The following is a 17,735-nucleotide window of genomic DNA, read 5'->3' as shown; positions in this document are numbered from 1 at the left end:
TGAAAATTATATTGAAATAGGTTTAAACTCTCTCAAACTGTCACGGATTGAGTGACCAAATTATTATTATTATTTATTTATTTTTTGAAGGGATTATTACCCCCGGAAATTGATCTGTCAATCGACTGACAACTGGTTTCCAACTTACTGCTAGATAAACAGAGCAGTATAGAGTAAGGAAATTTGCCTAAGGTTTCTTTCCGCCTAGGAATCAAACCCAGGTCCTCTCGTTTGCAAAGTGAATGCTCTAACCAATACCCTAAAGGACTTCCAAATTAACTGCTACATTCGCCTACAAATATACAATCCCTACACTTCGCAGTAAAATCCTGTGAAGCTGAGGCATTCTCCTGATGTGAAAGGTGCTATGCAAAATGCAAGGATTATTAGGTTTTTTATTATTAATATTATGGTACAGCATATGACTATTATTTCATAATTTGGACTTGGAATTAAGGATTTGAAATGGAATGTAAACATAAATAGTTTGTGTTTAATCCATTGGACTAATTTTGGTTGTATAGACTTTGAAGTTTTTTTTATAAATTATGTACAGATATTTATATATATATCAGAGTTAGAAATAATTTATTTCCATCATGATCTTTGTTACACAGTTGATCCTGTTTTACTCAATAGTTACAATATAATGTCTCAGAGGACTTCATGCTGATCACAATTACTGCAGGAATTGTCTCTGAATAGCAAGTGACATTATTTCCCCCCCAAATCAGATGTGTTAAAACTTAGAGACATGATTGTAGTCTTTTATAATTTGGCAACTTAGTTTTATAAAATGCATAATTTACCCCCAAATCATTCAGATGAAACTCTTTGAACAGGGGATATAAATATTCAACATGTTCACAAGCCATTTTCTTTCAAGATCATTATTGCCATTTACAAAAGCCTCTGCCCATCACGATGGATGTTATTTTTGTTTAATTTTGATGGTGTCTATTTTGGGCAAAAGAGGTAGGTCTGTGTTTCGCAATTTAAAATGATGTCTTTACTGATAGTTTCAGCCCATTATCTGCTGACACTCACAAATGTGTTCTCACCTAATTTCTATAGGGTTATTCATCAGAGTGGTTCTAATGCACTCTGATCTTGTTAAGATGGGGGGGTTGCTATGCCTATTAGTGTTATTGCTGTGCGACAACTGATGTGGCATGTTGGCAGTGGAATGGTACTTGCTTGCTTGTCTCAGGCAATGTCAGCTGAGCTTTGTGCTTCATGTTCTGCATTTTATCTTGATTTTTTTTGTACATCGAAAACTCTGAACTTTGCTCACTCAAACCTTTGAAGGTGCTGGGCAGTGTTATAATTGGTGGCAGTCTCCATAACTTCAGAAACTGAATGTAAGGCAGCAGATTGAAAGTGAGTGCGACCACGTTTCTCAGTGATAAGATAGTGTAACTGAATCTCTGAGGAGAAAGACTGTGTTGAAGAGAGCATTGGGAGGTCGCAAAGGCTAAGGGTAAATTTGGAGATGCGTATTGAGATTATAAAGTCATCCATACCTTCAGGGCAAAAAGCCTTATTTGAGTCCAGGGAGTGAAAGATCTGATTAGATATGGGGGATAAAACATACTGTTGATCATCACATTACAATACAACACAAAATTACATTTGTAAAGCGCCTTTCACGTTGGGAGGACGTCCCAAGATGCTGAACAGAGGGGGATTAGGACCAGATTGGAGGGGGGGGGGTGGTTGGGATCACGGAGGGTGGTGGGCAGAGAGGGTCCTTTCTGTCCTTTCTCACCCACATGACTGGCACTGCCTACCACCACCTCCGCAATATTGCCAGACTCCGCCACTGCCTCACCCCTCAGGCAGCTGAAACCCTTACCCATGTATTCGTCACATGAAGGCTCAATTACTGGAACTCCCTCCTCATCGGCCTTCCCAACTCTTCCCTTCACAAGCTGCAGATCATCCAAAACTCTGCAGCTCATGCTCATACTCTCATGCACCAGGCTCCGTGACCCCATCACTCCCACCCTTGCCCGACTCCACTGGCTCCCCATCCCCCAGAGGATTGAGTTCAAGATCCTCATCCTCACCTTTAAGGCCATCCATGGCCTTGCCCCGTCCTACCTCTCTGACCTGCTGACTCCCTACCAACCTGCCCACTCCCTCCATTCAGCGGGCTCCGGCCTACTCCATGTCACCCGCCCTACCATCAGTGGCCGGGCTTTCAGCCTCTCTGTCCCACACTCTGGAACTCCATCCCATGGTCCCTTCGCCTCGCTTCCTCCCTTGCCTCCTTCAAGGCCGGTCTCAAGACCCTTCTCTTCGATCGTGCCTTTGGTCGCCCTCCCACCTCTCTGTCTTTGCTCACCCCTACACCACCCCTCCCCCATGCTCGGGCCCCGACACCTGACTGTTCAGCGCCTTGGGACATCCTCACAACGTGAAAGGAGCTATATAAATGTAATTTTGTTGTTGTTGTTGTTGTTGTAGGATGGCCACGGGTATGGTCAAAGAGGAGAGTCTTGAGGCGTACCTTGAAGGAGGCAAGGGGGAAGCGAGGCAAAGGGAATGTAGGATGGAGATCCGGGGGTGGGGGCAAAGAGAGGCTGATGGCCTACCTGTTGAGTTGAGGGAGCAGACAGATTGATAAAGGGTTAGCAGGTTGGACAGGTAGAAGGGAGCAAGGCCATGGAGGGCCTTGAAAGTGAGGACCATAATTTTGAACTCAAACCTCTGAGGGATCATTAGAACATTAGAGTAGAACAGAATTACTTTTGTTCCTTTTAAGGCAAAGCTAAAAATGTAGCCTACCTACTTCTCAATTTTTTTAATACCCCCCCAAATCTGTCAGCCTTTAAATAGGCTCCAAATTATTTCCACCAAAATAAACTGCATTTGATTCATTAGAGGTAGAGAGTCAAAGTGTGCCAGTCTAATTCTTATCTTGAAGATACATTGGTTTATTGTGATGCCAATATACTGTATTTTGACTAAAATAAATGGTTCATTACAGTTAGTGTTTCTCTGTGGGGGTTGTGTACATTGCTAATCTTTGTATCACACAGTTTAATTATATTTTATTCATTTTTTTGCTAATGTCCTTCAGCCTACTAACTGAAACTGGTAATACACAGTTGATTTCACAGGCAATATTCCCAGGGTCATAACAGATTGTCTAAAATTTCCTCCTATTCTTGTAACAAATAATTACAAAGGATTGAATGAGGTTCAGAACTACAGCACAAGTAATAATAATAATAATAATCCTTGCATTTGATATAGCGCTTTTCACGTCTTCTAGATGTCTCAAAGCGCTTCACAGAATATACTGTAAAGTGAATTGACTGTATATTTGTGGGCGAAACACGGCAGCCAATTGCGCACAGCCACAAACAGTCGTGGATTGAAAATGACCAATTTATTATTGCTTTTTTTTGGAGGGATTATTATTAGGCGTGTGGAGTGAGGAAACTTGCCCAAGGTTTCGCCCTGCCTGGAATTGAACTCAAGTGTCTCGCTTGCAAAGCGAGTGCTCTAACCACTGAGCTACAGGACTCTAAATAGCAGTCTCCTATTGTCCTGTCTCCACTCCCATTGACTCCTGACCCCAGTTGGAGGGTGCCCAGCCAGTACTATTAAGCGCTTGGGGATGTCCTCCTGACGTTATAGAAATGTAAACTTGCATTGATTGACAGCATCTCAATTGGTACCTCAAATAAGGACATCAGCAGTTCTGTTTGTCCCTTTCTCAAAGACAAATGATGCAACATAATCTATTGATATGGCCGATGCCGACTGTCACTTTGCAATTTGTTTTAATCCAGCGGAATAGTTCTTTATTTAGTCTAATGTATTTTAGCCAAGACCAGTCAATTAAAGGACTTTCTGCGAATTAGGGAGATGGCTGTTCGATTCCCGGGCAGGGCGAAACGTTGGGCAAGTTTCCTTACTCCACACGCCTCTATTTACCTAGCAGTAAGTAGGAACCCGGTTGTTAGTTGATTGGTTGATCGCTTTTCCAGGGGTAATAATCCGTTCCAAAAAATATTAATAGTAATAATAATTTGGTCACTCAATTCACGACTGTTTGTGGGACACTGCTGTGGGCAATTGGCTGCCAGGTTTTACCCACAAAATATACAGTCAATTCACTTTACTGTATATTCTATGAAGCGTTTTGAAACGTCTCGAAGATATAAGGCGCTACACAAATACAAGGATTATTATTATTTACAGTGTAGTGTTTGCTGAAGTTAAACTCTGACTGTATTCTATAAAGTGCATCTTTTCCATGCAGTATTCGCCTGTGAAGTTCTGTTGATTGCAGCCTTGACTCTTGCCAACCTGCGCCTAATATTTTCCAGAATTAGGTAAGCAGGATAAGTCCCTCCAGGGAGAGAGTGCGCATTCCATTCCAAGAATCTCTTTGGGATTTCCATGCGTAGGTGGGAATGTTTGGAAATCTCAACTTGGTTTGGATACTCTTAAGCATGGTGATGGGTTTCCGCATGTGTGAGACACCCGGCTGACCAAAGAAAAATGAGAGAGAAGGGAATAGAGGAGTATGGGAGAGGGAATTAGGAGGGGTGGGAGCTCGTATAGAGTATATTCGACACCAGCGTGGACTAGTTCCAGGTGATCACCCCAGGTGATCATGCTGATTCGATGACATGTTGGAGCGACCTCACCAAGTAGAGTGTTAGTTGGAAGTGGAATTTATTCAGTGAGCTTATATGCTGCTTCTTTACCTGGCTGATCAGGTGCCGACACTGATTCAGTGACAGGGTGGATGTTTGATGGGCCCATGTTTTCCTCGTAAAAGAGTGTATTGACTCATCTTAATTGCTGGTGAGACAGATGTTGCCTTCAAAAGCATTTTTATTGGATATTGCATGCATTATCTCTCTCTGACATGTGAGTAGATTTTTGAATGTTTTAAATATGGAGTGTGTGTTCCAGGAGGCATGTTGTTAATTAAGTGTTGTGTTAATGACACTTCACTTCGTACGTAGGTAATAGCTTCTTTGTAGAATACAACAACAAGATCCTCCTCTTCGACCATACCTGTGGCCACCCTACAACAACAACATCAAATTCACATTTATAGAGCTCCTTTCACGTTGGGAGGATGTCCCAAAGCACTGAAGAGTCAGGGGTTGGGGATCTGAGCATGGGGAAGGGGTAGTGTAGGGGTGAGGGAAGACAGAGAGGTGGGAGGGCGACCAAAGGCACGATTGAAGAGAAGGGTCTTGAGACTGGCATTGAAGGAGTTAAGGGAGGAAGCGAGGCGAAGGGACCGTGGGATGGAGTTCCAGAGAGTGGGAGCAGAGAGGCTGAAAGCCCGGCAACTGATAGTAGGGTGGGTCAGGAGGGAGACACGGAGCAGGCTGGAGCCCGCTGATCAGAGGGAACGGACAGGCTGGTAGGGAGTCAGCAGGTCAGAGAGGTAGGAGGGGGCAAGGCCCTGGATAGCCTTGAAAGTGAGGACGAGGATCTTGAACTCGATCCTCTGGGAGATGGGGAGCCAGTGGAGTCAGGCGAGGTTGGGAATGATGGGGTCACAGAGCCTGGTGCGCAAGAGTACATGAGCTGCAGAGTTTTGGATGATCTGCAGCCTGTGAAAGGAAGAGTTGGGAAGGCCGATGAGGAAGGAATTTCCATAATTGAGCCTTAATGTGCCGAATGCTTGGGTGAGGGGTGAGGGGTGAGGCAGTGGCGGAGTCTGGCAATGTTGCAGAGGTGGTGGTAAGCAGTGCCAGTCATGGCGCGGATGTGGGGGAGAAAGGACAGTTCAGGGTCAAACAAGACACCCAGGTTCCTGACTGGTTTAGTGAGGTTGAGTGTGCAGCCGTGGAGGTTAATGCTGGCAATGCCCGAGGTGCGGAAACGCTGGCGCGAACCAATTAGGAAGGCCTCGGTTTTGCTGACGTTCAGTTGGAGAAAGTTGTTCCTCATCCACGACTTGATGTCGGACAGGCAGTCTGTCAGGACACCAGTAGTCCTGGAGTTGAGGGTGGAGGCGGAGAGATAGAGTTGGGTGTCATCCGCATACATGTGGAAATTTACCCCATGTCTGCGGATGATGTCTCCAAGGGGGAGCATGTGTAAGGTGAAGAGGAGGGGACCGAGGACAGAGCCCTGAGGAACACTGCACGAGAAGGTGCGGGGGCTGGAGGAGAAGCCGTTTGCAGAGACGAAGTGGAGGGCAGCATGGAAACCCGATTGGAGGGCCTCATGGAGGGAGTGGGAGGAGAGGGAAGTGCGAAGCTCGGAGGCGACATCTCTCTCAGGACCTTAGACAGAAAACGTGGGCCGGTAGCTGGATAGCTGTGATGGGTCATTTGAACAGCATTTTAATGTCACAAAGAACAGGTTTTTACCTCATTCATTGTACAAGTCCTCTTCTGTATGAGCTGTCAGATAAAGTGCCAAAAATATTGGGGGAGGAAAGAACAGTAAGTCTACTTGCTTGTGCTTATTGAGGAATAATGAAGCTTTGTGTAGATTGTGTATATTCCTGGCTGCTTTCATTGATAGAATAGTAATGGCCTGGCTTAGGTTTAGCACAAATTAATGTAATGTTTGTACTAACATTCTTATGCAGCATATTCAATTGTATCTCTACAAACTGTAATTGTATGTCTACAAATGGCTCCACTGGCTCCCCATCACCAAATGGATTGACTTCAAGATCCGCACACTTGTGTTCAAATCCCTTCACTCCCTGGCACCTCCCTAACTCTCTGACCTCCTCACTTCCTAATCCATCCCCTGGCGCCTTTGCTCGACTGGCACCGACCTCCTTCTTGTCCCTCGCGCCCTCCACCATTGGAGGTCGCGCATTCAGCCACTATGCTCCACTATACTTTCCCTCAATCCCTCCACCTTGTCCCCTCTCTCCCCTTTTTCAAGTCGGCCTGAAAACCTTCCTTTTCGACCATGCTTATGGTCACCTCCCCGCCCCCCCCAGCTCGGAGTCAGATTCCTCCACTGTGAAGCGCTCTGAGATGCTACCCTGTGTGGAGGGTGTTACATAAGTGCAAGTTGTTGTTGACAAGAGCTGAGCAGGAATAACTGTTTCCAATGTCATCGAGATACCTCCACAAGATTATTTAATCAAGATCTATTCCTTCTGAAGCTGCATTTGCTATCATTTATTAGGATATAGGTACTCTTTCAGTTTACTTATGATTATTGATTCCATTAGTTTTTCAATTATATCTCTTCCAACAATGACACATCCTTTTGATCTTACTGCAATGCACTGACAGCACAAAGGATATTTGACTTCTGTATTTCTAACATTTTGATGTAAAGCCTTATTTGCACCCAGCTCAGATCTGTGTTTGATTACTCTTGTCAGTGAGAATCACTGACAGTGCAAACCTCAGTGTCATGGATGATGTCTGTCAGATGTCCTTGAGCTTGGCCTTGCTCTGCTGCTCTGGTTTCAGAGTCTTTAACCAAGCATAAAAATGTATTCAGCAAGTCTGCAAAAAAGAATAATGCAGAGGTGAAATCAGTCTGTTCACCTATGAGGCAGTTTGGCCAACTTCCAGCCAACAAGACAGTTGTTATTGTGCATGTCGATGCAGACTGAGCAGTGTTAGGATCCTAGTGGATGGGAAAAGTAGCACGGTTATGGAACGTTAATCTCTGCTGGTATCTGGCAGTAGGAAGCAGGGCTGGAGCGAGAGTCTGTTTCAGTAAGATTGCTGTGAAACAAAGGGTGTGGGATAATAATCTTTACATTTCGTACAGCATAGAGTTTTTCACATCGGGAGGCTGTCTCAAAGCGTTTCACACGATATACTATAAAGAGGAATGACTATGTTTTGTGGAAGAAAGCAGCAGCCAATTTGAGCATATCAATGTTCCACAAACAGCCATGAAACTACAGGTACTTTACTTCCTTTTTTTTAAACCAAGTATAAAGAGACTGCTGTTGGAACACAGGAATGTGAAGGATTGTAGAAGGCTCGCACAGTCCATCTGGTCAGTCTCATTTTGACATTTTGCCTTTCAGCAGTTTGTTTATTATAAAAGTCTCGCTTAACAACAATGAAGGTTGGTTTCTGCTTCTCTAAGGAGAGATGTAAGATGTTTTGAAGATAAGAGAGCAAGGATCGAGCAGGATTGAAATTGAAAACTAGCATGTTACTATTGTATGAAAAGTAAAATGTATTCATTACTTGTGCAGAACACAGTGACCGGATGACAAGTGAGTACAGAAACTGCCAGAAGATTAGGAATATTCTTGAGGAAGAGAGAATTGAGACAGACATTATTTCAGATGGAATCTGCTTTCACGGTTGTGAGATAGATTTCATTGTGTTGCATTTTAAAAATGTTATTTTTGTTGCTGCATCAATGGATCACAAAGGAATGCGTGAGATGGTCGTGTAGAATTTATTTTTTTTACCTTTGGGACCAGCTAGAGGAATTGCAATGGTGTTTTCCGATCCTGTGCATTCTGCTGACCCTTTGACTATAAAACACATGTGTAAAACATGGAGGTTCTCAGTGCATAGATTATCTACAGATATCTTTTACCAGCCCACCAACTCCCATAGTTACCTGGACTACACTTCCTCTGAACCCACCTCCTGTAAAGACTCCATTCCCTTTTCCTACTTCCTCCACCTCCGCTGCATCTGCTCTGACGGTGCCACCTTTTACACCAGAGCAACAGAAATGCCCTCCTTTTTGCTTGACCGACGATTCCCATCCGCTGTGGTAGGCAGGGCCCTTGACTGTTCCACCCTATTTCCCGCAACTCTGCCCTCACCCCAGAACTGTGATAGTGATACTGTCCCACTAATCCTCACCTTCCACCCCACCAGCCTCAACATCCAACGAATAATTTTCTGCCATTTCCGGAAACTCCAGGGTGATCCAACCACAAAACATATATTTCCCCTCCCCTCTCAGCATTCCGAAGGGACCATTCCCTCCATGACTCCCTGGTTCATTCCTCCCATCACCACCGATGGTTGCTCTCCTCCCCCTGTCACCTTCCCATGCCAGCGTAGGAGATACAATACCTGCCCTTTCACCTCCTCCCATACCACTGTCCAGGGCCCCAAACACAGTTTTCAAGTGAGATAGTGATTTACGTGCACTACCACCAATGTAGTTTACTGTATTCACTGCTCACGATGTGGTCTCCTCTACATTGGGGAGACCAAATGCAGATTGGGTGATCAATTTGCCGAACTCCTACGTTCTGTTCGCAAACACAACCCTGAGCTTCCGGTTGCTGCCACTTCAACTCTCCCTCCCACTCGCACTCTGACCTCTCCATCCATGGTCTCCTACAATATTCTAATGAACCACATCGCAAGCTCGAGGAACAGCACCACATTTATCTGCTAGGGACCTTACAGCCCTCTGGCCTCAATGTTGATTTCAATAATTTCAGACCATGACAGCTCACCCTCCCCCTCTTCTGTGGCCATTACCACATCATTTGGGTCCCAGACACACCTTTTCTCTCTCTGCCTGTTTTGTTGCGATTCTCCCCCTTTGTTTTACATCATTAATACCTCTTTAACTCATCATCCACTGTCCTCTACCCCATTTTCTCCTTTGTCTTCCCTGACCTGCCTCCCCCCTCTTTGTTAGTCCTTAAAAGCCTCTCTCTCCAAACATGCCTCAGTTCTGATGAAGGGTCTTGGACCCGAAATGTTGACTCGTTTTCCTTTCTCCGTAGATGCTGCCTGACCTGCTGAGTGTTCCCAGCGATTGCAACTTCTGTTCATGTTTCAGATTTCCAGCATTTGCAGTATTTTGCATTATGTTGATGGAGGTGTTCTGTTTGTTTTACTATTAAAGACTGTGTAGTTTGTGCATTTCCCCCACAAAATACACAGTCAGTTTACTTTACAGTATATTCTGTGAAGTGCTTTGAAACGTCTCAAAGACATGATAAGGCACTATATTAATTGCATGGATTATTATTATTAAAAAATAATTTTGACGAGTGGGATGGTGCGTCTACAATGAAATCAGTGACTTGTTAGTACAGTATATGTGAACTGTTGTTGGATAATATTAGACATATTGCACAGAAAAAGTTTCTGTTTGTTCTAATGCATAATATTGAACGATCACTGTGCTTTAATTGGCACCATTACCTCCAGATCCGATGATATGCTCTGAGACATTGCCCTACTTCAAGGGTGCGATATAAATAATACTAATCATCCTTGCATTTGATATAGCGGTTCATATTGGAGTCCTGTAGCTCAGTGGTTAGAGCACTCGCTTTGCAAGCGAGACACTTGAGTTCAATTCCAGGCAGGGCGAAACCTTGGGCAAGTTTCCTTACTCCACACGCCTAATAATAATCCCTTCAAAACCAAAAACAATAATAAATTGGTCATTTTCAATCTACGACTGTTTGTGGGACATTGCTGTGCGCAATTGGCTGCCGCCTTCGCCCACAAATATACAGTCAATTCACTTTATCAGTGTGTTCTGCGAAGCGCTTTGGGGTGTCCTCCCGACGTGAAAAACGCTATATTAAATGCAAGGATTATTATTATTATGTCTTTGAGACGTCTCAAAGTGCTTCACACAATATACTGTGTATTGACACTACATTTTGTGAGCGAAACGCGGCAGCCAATTGCGCACAGCAGTGTCCCAGGAACAGTCATGGATTGAGGGGCCAAATTATTATTTATTTTTGGAATGGATTATTCATCCCAGAAAAGTGATCCACCAATCGACTAGCAGCCATTAGTTCTGCTTGCTGCTAGGTGTGTAGATTAAGGAAATTTGCTTAAAATTTAACACTGCCAGGTAAGCGAACCCAGGTCCTTGCTTGCGAATGTAAAGGTGTTATTGTTCAAATGAGACCTTAAATCAAGGTCCTGTTTGCCTTTTCAGGTGGGCGTTAAAGATCCCATGGTACTATTCCAAAAGAAGAGTTTCTCCTGGTGTCTTGGCCAACAATCCACCAACAAAATTAATTGTTCACTTCATGGCTGTTTCTTGGTCATTGTTTTGTACAAAATTGGCTGCTGCGTTTGCTACAGAATACAGGATTATTATTATTTGTAAACTACTTGTCATAATAGGCCCTCCTTCAGTTTGGAGGTAAATGAAACTGGAACTGAGGTCATTGTATGGAATGCGATAGCGGAAGAGATGATTCTGGTAAATTAGAATAATTTTTTCAATGTCTGATAAAAGATTTCTAATAATCGTGAATGTCAGACCCTGATGGCTGCTAAAGATCATACAGATCCATGTCCGAGGATTTTTTAAGCCTGATACAGGCTCTCCAGTAACCAAGGTTGTTCCTGGTGACAAGACTGTATGGAGAGAATTCTACTGGCATGAAAAGTGGTGTGCATGCAGATCTTTCTTGCTGATTATTCATGCAGAACTTTTGAGATGATCAGAATATTGATGTGGACCTGCCACAGCTCTTGTATTTATGGCAGAGGCAACTCTTGGGTTGCTGCTTCTGTCACTATCCTGAAGTGGACCTTGTAAATGAATGATATTCACATTTTATCTCCCTTTTCCTGTGTAAGAAGTCAGTCAATAAAAATTTGCTTTCCGTGTTTCTCAACCACCCCTTGGTGACTTGCAGAAAGAGAAATATTAAAGCTTTATATTCTTTGAAATGTTAAATGTTACTTTCATCTAGAAATCTTTTTTTGGTCAAAAGCCATCAAAAGTATGAATCAAACAAATCAATCCAGGAGGAGTTATTTGATAATTTGTTGATAAATGAATACTGTATTGTTTTTACCATATCAGAATATTTTCAAATAGATGTTGGATCACAAATATAAAAGGCACATTGCTAATATGTTAGTGAACTAAGACTGACCACATACACGCAACATGGAATAGGAATAGATCTTTCCACACTGCGACGTTGAAAAATAGATACACAGTTGAGAAACCTGGCTGCCTGCAGCTTGTTCATTGCTGAACCTTAGTCTATGGTCCTTAATCTATAGGCTCTTCGGTTTTAGTTTAATTTTCAATACTTTGCACTCCACTATTTTCAATGCTGTAATCATTATAATAGTAATTTAATAATCCTTGCATTTGGTACAGCGTCTTATCACGTCGTCGATGTTTCTACTGTAAAGTGCCTTCTGACTGTATTTTATGGTCAAAGCACGGCAGTCAATTGCTCACAGCAGTGTAATCATCACTGTATAAGAGGATTTGAAAGTAGTCTGAATGAGTGTTTGGTTGAGGGGGGGTGGGAGAGAACAATTAGTGGCCTTGTGCATTGATGTGAAAATCCATTGCTCCAGAATTTCAATATGAACAACACAGCTGGGAGAACCTGTTTGAGCTGACATGCCATGGAGTGACATTATAAAAGCCTCGTGCAGAAGAAAATTGCCAGGGATTTTTTTTTCCTTATGTTAATATTTTTTTTAAAATCTGATATTTACAAAAGAAAACCTTTCCGTGATGCTGAGCTGTTAATAGTGGGAGCTCTTTTAAATTAAAAAAAAAATCAGTGTCGGCTCTGTGCTTGCCTGGCCGTGTTTTTGACCTTGGGTCAGTGTTTTAAACATGTTTCGCACCAATCGTGCACCCAGAACTCTCGCTTCCCATTGTGTCTGATGGTAGAAAATAAATGCGTTTGCAGATAGAGTATGAGCATGTGTAAATCTAGACACAGAGGACACAAAGGCACAAGTGACCTGCGGAAGTTTGGCCCCTTGAAGACGTGCATACATGAGGACAATAAGTAACAAGTTGGTCTCCCCGCAGTGACCTTGTGGTCTGTAGCAAGTCCCTAATTAATATTAGTCTGGATCTTGTTGAGCACATCTGACCAGAGAATTTCATATCATAATTGATCCTGAGATGCTGGCCCAATTACCCCGACCACCCCTTGTCCTTTACATATATGGAAACTCAACCACTTTTCCTATTCCTCCTAACTTTCCTGAATAACATTTAGTCCCCAAACTTTGGCTCTTGCCAATCTGCATCTAAAATTTTCTGGAATTGGGTAAGCAAGATGTGTCCCTCCAGAGGGAGAGAGAGGATATACACTTCCCAGACAACAAGAATGTGTAGTAACTGGATTTTTGTCATTGTTTCATGTCTATAAAAGTGCGATGGAAATAGCTTTTTCAAAAAGGGTTGCTCTTTGAATAGTTTTGTGATTTTTTTTCTTTCTTACCTATTTTTACATAACAAACACCTGTGAAAAAAGAAACAAATTAACCTTTGTACTTGAACAAGCCTACACACATAAATAAGGATGGAACAAAGTGGGAAATGCAGACATACCAAAGCAGCAACAGATTGACCATGTCTTGTGGACAATGGAAAGACTTGGAGCCTTAGCTATGAGCGTGTGGCTGGTGGTATGAGATCAGGTGGTTTCAAGAGAATTATCTGGGTTCCTTTTCTAATTTTTTTTATATATGTGTGTAGATGGATTAAGTGTTTGTTGAATGTGAATTGAGTATTGTTATTTAACATGGAGGCAAGTGAGCCAGTTCTCTGGAGCTGTATTCCTTCGCTGAGAAATCAATCCAGGTGGATTGATCAGTATGAAATGGTTCCTTTCCATCTTGGCTGTTACAATACTTGTCTTGTTGTCAGTCACCTTTCCAATACTGCTGACACAGTCACTGGTATGGGGACTGTGTTAAGGCCACATTTCCTCTTGGAAAGTGATTGCTCAACAGAATTAGTGAGCCAGCTGCCACCATCAAATAGAAACGTTATTATGTTGTTAACTGTTTGACATGCAAATCGGTATTTAGCTGCAGAGCAATTGCATCCCAAAGTGGCTTGTAATTGAGCCCATTGTAAGTAAAACCTCTTGTTTATTAAGTAACTGCTTCTTCTCAGAATGCCATTTATGTAAGAATCACAAAGGACTTTTTTTAAAAAGAACTTCATTCATCTTTCAGGTACTCCACTATATAATGCAAAGATATTCAAAGTACCAAATGTCTTATAAAGGAACAGTAATTACAACCACATGTGTTAAGGAATAATGAAGCTTTGTGTAGACTGTGCATGTTCCTGGCTGCTCTCAGTTCAGAATAGTAATGGACCAGCTTTGCCTTATCATACATTTACATAGCCTTTAGCGTACAGAACTAAAATTCTTGTGCAGCATATTGAATTATCAGTATAAAATGATATGAATATTGTATGCTGTGAAGAGTGAATTGAATACATTAACAAAGTGAAGAGTCAGGACTGCAGAAGCATAGAATTATAAAATTTTACAGCACAGAAGGAGGCCACTCGGCCCATCGTGTCTGTGCCAGCTCTTTTAAAAGAGCTATCCAAATCAATCCCACTACCCTGCTCTTTCCCCACAGCCCTGCAAATTTAGGAGGATTAGGATCATATGAATAGTGGCCATTTGGGAGAGGTACAGGTGATTGTGAAACTATATCAGGAGAAGAAGCACAGTTGTAGGTTCAAATTCCTGGTCTGTGTAGAGTTAGCTGATCTCAATCGAGATAGAACTTGTGCTACAATTGGTCTCAGCACTCTAGATTGGATAGTAGGGAATACACCATGGTTTGTCGCCCATGATTTCTTGCTAGAGGCCCCTGTTGATGATGCCCATATGTGGATTGGTAAGGATGGCAGCCTATGTGGTTTTAGCTGGTTGAACTCCAACACACACTCTGGGGTCCCCAAGACTTGGTTTCTGCCAATCTATGCCTAACACACTTGAAATACGTAAGCAAGGTGTGACCCTTCCAGCAGAGAGTGCATATTCCATTTCATACAATAACAACAAAAGTACCTTTCACGTTGGGAGGATGTCCCAAGGCACTGACAGACAGAGTTTCAGACCTGAGCTGGGGGTCGTGATTGGGGAGGGCGGGGGGGGGGGGGGGAAGCAGGGTGATGGAAGGCACGGTTGAAGAGGAGGGTCTTGAGATGGGTCTTGAAGTAGGCCGAAGCCCGCTGAGCGGAGGGAGCGGAGGGAGCGGAGGGAGCGAGTAGGATGGTAGGGGGTTAGGAGGTTGCAGAGGTAGGGGGTAGCAAGACCATGGAGGGCTTTGAATTCCACGTGTAGGTGACATAGATATGTTGAACTCTCAGTCTGATTTGGATAATGAAGCAAGGTGATTGCCCAGTAGAGGGCAAGTGAGGAGAGGATTAGGATCATATGAATAGTGGCCACTTGGGAGAGGTACAGGTGACTGTGAAACTATATCAGGAGAAGAAAGGAATCAAAAATGCCTTCAAGAAATAAGGGCATTAAACATTAAATTGAAAAATAATTTCTACTTCTCTGTGAAACGCTGTGAGACAATCTCTTATATGAAAGGCACTGTTTCAGTGTACGTCGTTGTAATAAAGAACTTAAAACCATGTGGTTCTTGCTGACAACATGGAATATTCAGTTTGCAGTGAGGGAGACCATATGAAATTTTCATGGAAGTAAGACACACAACAAAACTTGACACTTGGGAAACATATGGATTTGTTCAGTTCAATAAAATCTTGTGATGTTCTTTAAGATGTTTTGATGATGTAATAGGACGCTACATGAAATGCAAGGATTATTATTATATAAAGCTGTGTCAAAACTGTATTGTTTCAGTCTGCATCAGTTGGTAGCATCCTCAGAAGGTTGTAGGTTCAAGCTCCACATTGGGTCATGGAACTCATATAGTCTAAGTTGACAATACAGGAGGGTACTGAATTGTTGGAGCTGCTGTCCTTTAGGTGAGACGGTGAACTCAGGCCAGGTCTGCCTGTTCAGGAGGATGTCAAATCCCATAGCACTATTCGAAAAGTGAAGGGAGTTTCTCCCAGTCTCTTGACTTCATGGCTGTTTGTGGGACATTATGAAGTACGTTGGGATGTCCTTCCAATGTGAAAAGACGCAATGCAGTTTAGTCGTGGTTAAGAGCTAACTTTCTCAGTTGAATGTCAACAACAACAACAAGATTGCATTTATAGAGCGCCTTTCATGTTGGTAGGACGTCCCAAGGCACTGGACAGTTGGGTCGGGACCCGAGCAGGGGGGAAATGGTCAGGGGGAGGGAAGGGAAGGAGCGAGGAGGGGGTAGAGAGTCGAGAGGGGAGGTGAAGGCAAGGTTGAAGAGATAGGTCTTGAGACTGGCCTTGAAGGAGGAAAGGGAGGGAGCAAGGCGAAGGCACTGGGGTATGGAGTTCCAGAGCCTCGGGGCTGAGAGGCTGAAGGCCCGGCCACTTATGGTAAGGCGGTTAGGGTGGGGGATGTGGAGCAGACCGGAGCCAGAGGAATGGAGGGTACGGGTGGGTATGTGGGGAGATAGTAGGTCGGAGAGGTAGGAGGGAGCAAGGCCGTGAATGGCCTTGTAGGTGAGGATGAGGATCTTGAATTTGATCCTCTGGGGGATGGGGAGCCAGTGGAGGCGAGCGAGGATGGGAGGGATGTGGTCCCGAAGCCTGGTGCGGGACAGTACACGAGCTGCAGAGTTCTGAATGACCTGCAGCTTGTGGAGGGAGGTGCCGGGAAGGCCGACGAGGAGAGAGTTCCCGTAATGAACAAGACAGAGGCTCTCTTGCTTGGCTCTCATTAGTGCAGTTGTCCTTTAAATCCCACATCCATGCCTTGACCAGCATTCTCCCACGTCTGCAACATTGCCCACCTCTGTCACTATCTATCTCCAACCCCCACACCCCCCCAACCATCCACCAGGCTGCTGAGACCCTTATCCATGCTTGTATCATGTCCAGGCTTGATTATGGTAACTCTCTGCTCGCTGAACTTCCCAATTCTTCTCTCTACAAGTAGGTGACTGTTTTGAGTTCTGGAGCTCATGTCCTCTCTCGCAACAAGCTCCATGAGCCAATCACCCCCCATCCTTGTCATGCTCAACTGGCTCCACATCCACCAGAGGGTTGAGTTCAAGTTCCTTGTCGTCCCTTTTAATACCTTCAATGATCTTGCTCCTCCCTACCTTTGTGTCTTTCTAAATCCTTTTCAGAACTGCCTCTCCCTCCGCTCAACAGGCACTGGCCTGCTTCGCGTCCCCTGCCCATCCACCATCAGCGATCGGACCTTCAGTTTTTCTGCCCAAACTACTCTGGAATTCCATCATAGAGTCCCTTCAGCTCGCCCCCTCCCTTGCCTCCTTCAAGGTCCATCTCAAGACCTTCCTCTTTGATCGTGGCTTCAGTCATCTTTCCATTCCCACCGCTTTAGCCCCTGTCCCTCTCAAATCAAACGCACAGCTCGGGTGCAAACCATTAACCTTCCAGCGCCTTGATAGATCTTCCTGAAATGAAAGCTGTTGTTGTATATCAAATGTAAGGAGTAGTATTATTACTGCAGGATTCAAATTGAGTTCAGATAAATTGGGATTTCACTTCATGACTCTTTGTGGGACATTGCTGTGCGTAGTTTGGATGCTGTGTTTGCCTGCAACTACAGTCACTGCATTTTCGAGAAACTTTGTGAAAGTGCTTTGAGACTTTCTTGATGTTAAGACACTATAACAAATGCTAGGATTATTCATTATTATCACAAAAAAGCACCCCTTTCTGCAACCGTATTAAATGTTCCACTACGAATATCCTGAGGGTAATTTTTCAGTGTCAATACATTTCCAGGCCTTGGCTGTGTGAGTTTATATATAATAGGGTCTCTTGAGTTTGGTGAGATTTGCTGGAAAGGGAGCTTCCTAGCAAAAGCAAAGTGACAAAGTAGGATATGACAAGACTGATATTATTAAGAAAAAATGACAGTTGTCAAGCAATGATTGAACATTTCTTGTTGCTGGGTGTAC

General features: G+C 43.7%; 1 protein-coding gene across 6 annotated transcripts in view; it reads left to right on the top strand.

Moving 5' to 3' along the window:
- LOC103181087 (janus kinase and microtubule-interacting protein 1) overlaps positions 1-17,735 on the top strand; it is a 166,047-nt gene that overhangs the window by 14,008 nt on the left and 134,304 nt on the right. Inside the window, exon 1 of one of the 6 annotated variants that reach the window (XM_042338790.1) lies at positions 7,849-7,879. The exons of the other annotated variants lie outside the window; for them this stretch is intronic. The gene's annotated coding sequence lies outside the window, so the exon portion shown is untranslated. Of the gene's footprint in view, positions 1-7,848; positions 7,880-17,735 lie in introns of those variants that run through there. 6 annotated transcript variants of the gene reach the window in all.

The sequence above is a fragment of the Callorhinchus milii genome, unplaced genomic scaffold (assembly GCF_018977255.1).
Source record: "Callorhinchus milii isolate IMCB2004 unplaced genomic scaffold, IMCB_Cmil_1.0 Scaffold1, whole genome shotgun sequence".
Taxonomy (NCBI): Eukaryota; Metazoa; Chordata; class Chondrichthyes; order Chimaeriformes; family Callorhinchidae; genus Callorhinchus; species Callorhinchus milii.
This window is presented reverse-complemented; position numbering and strand designations above follow the sequence as displayed.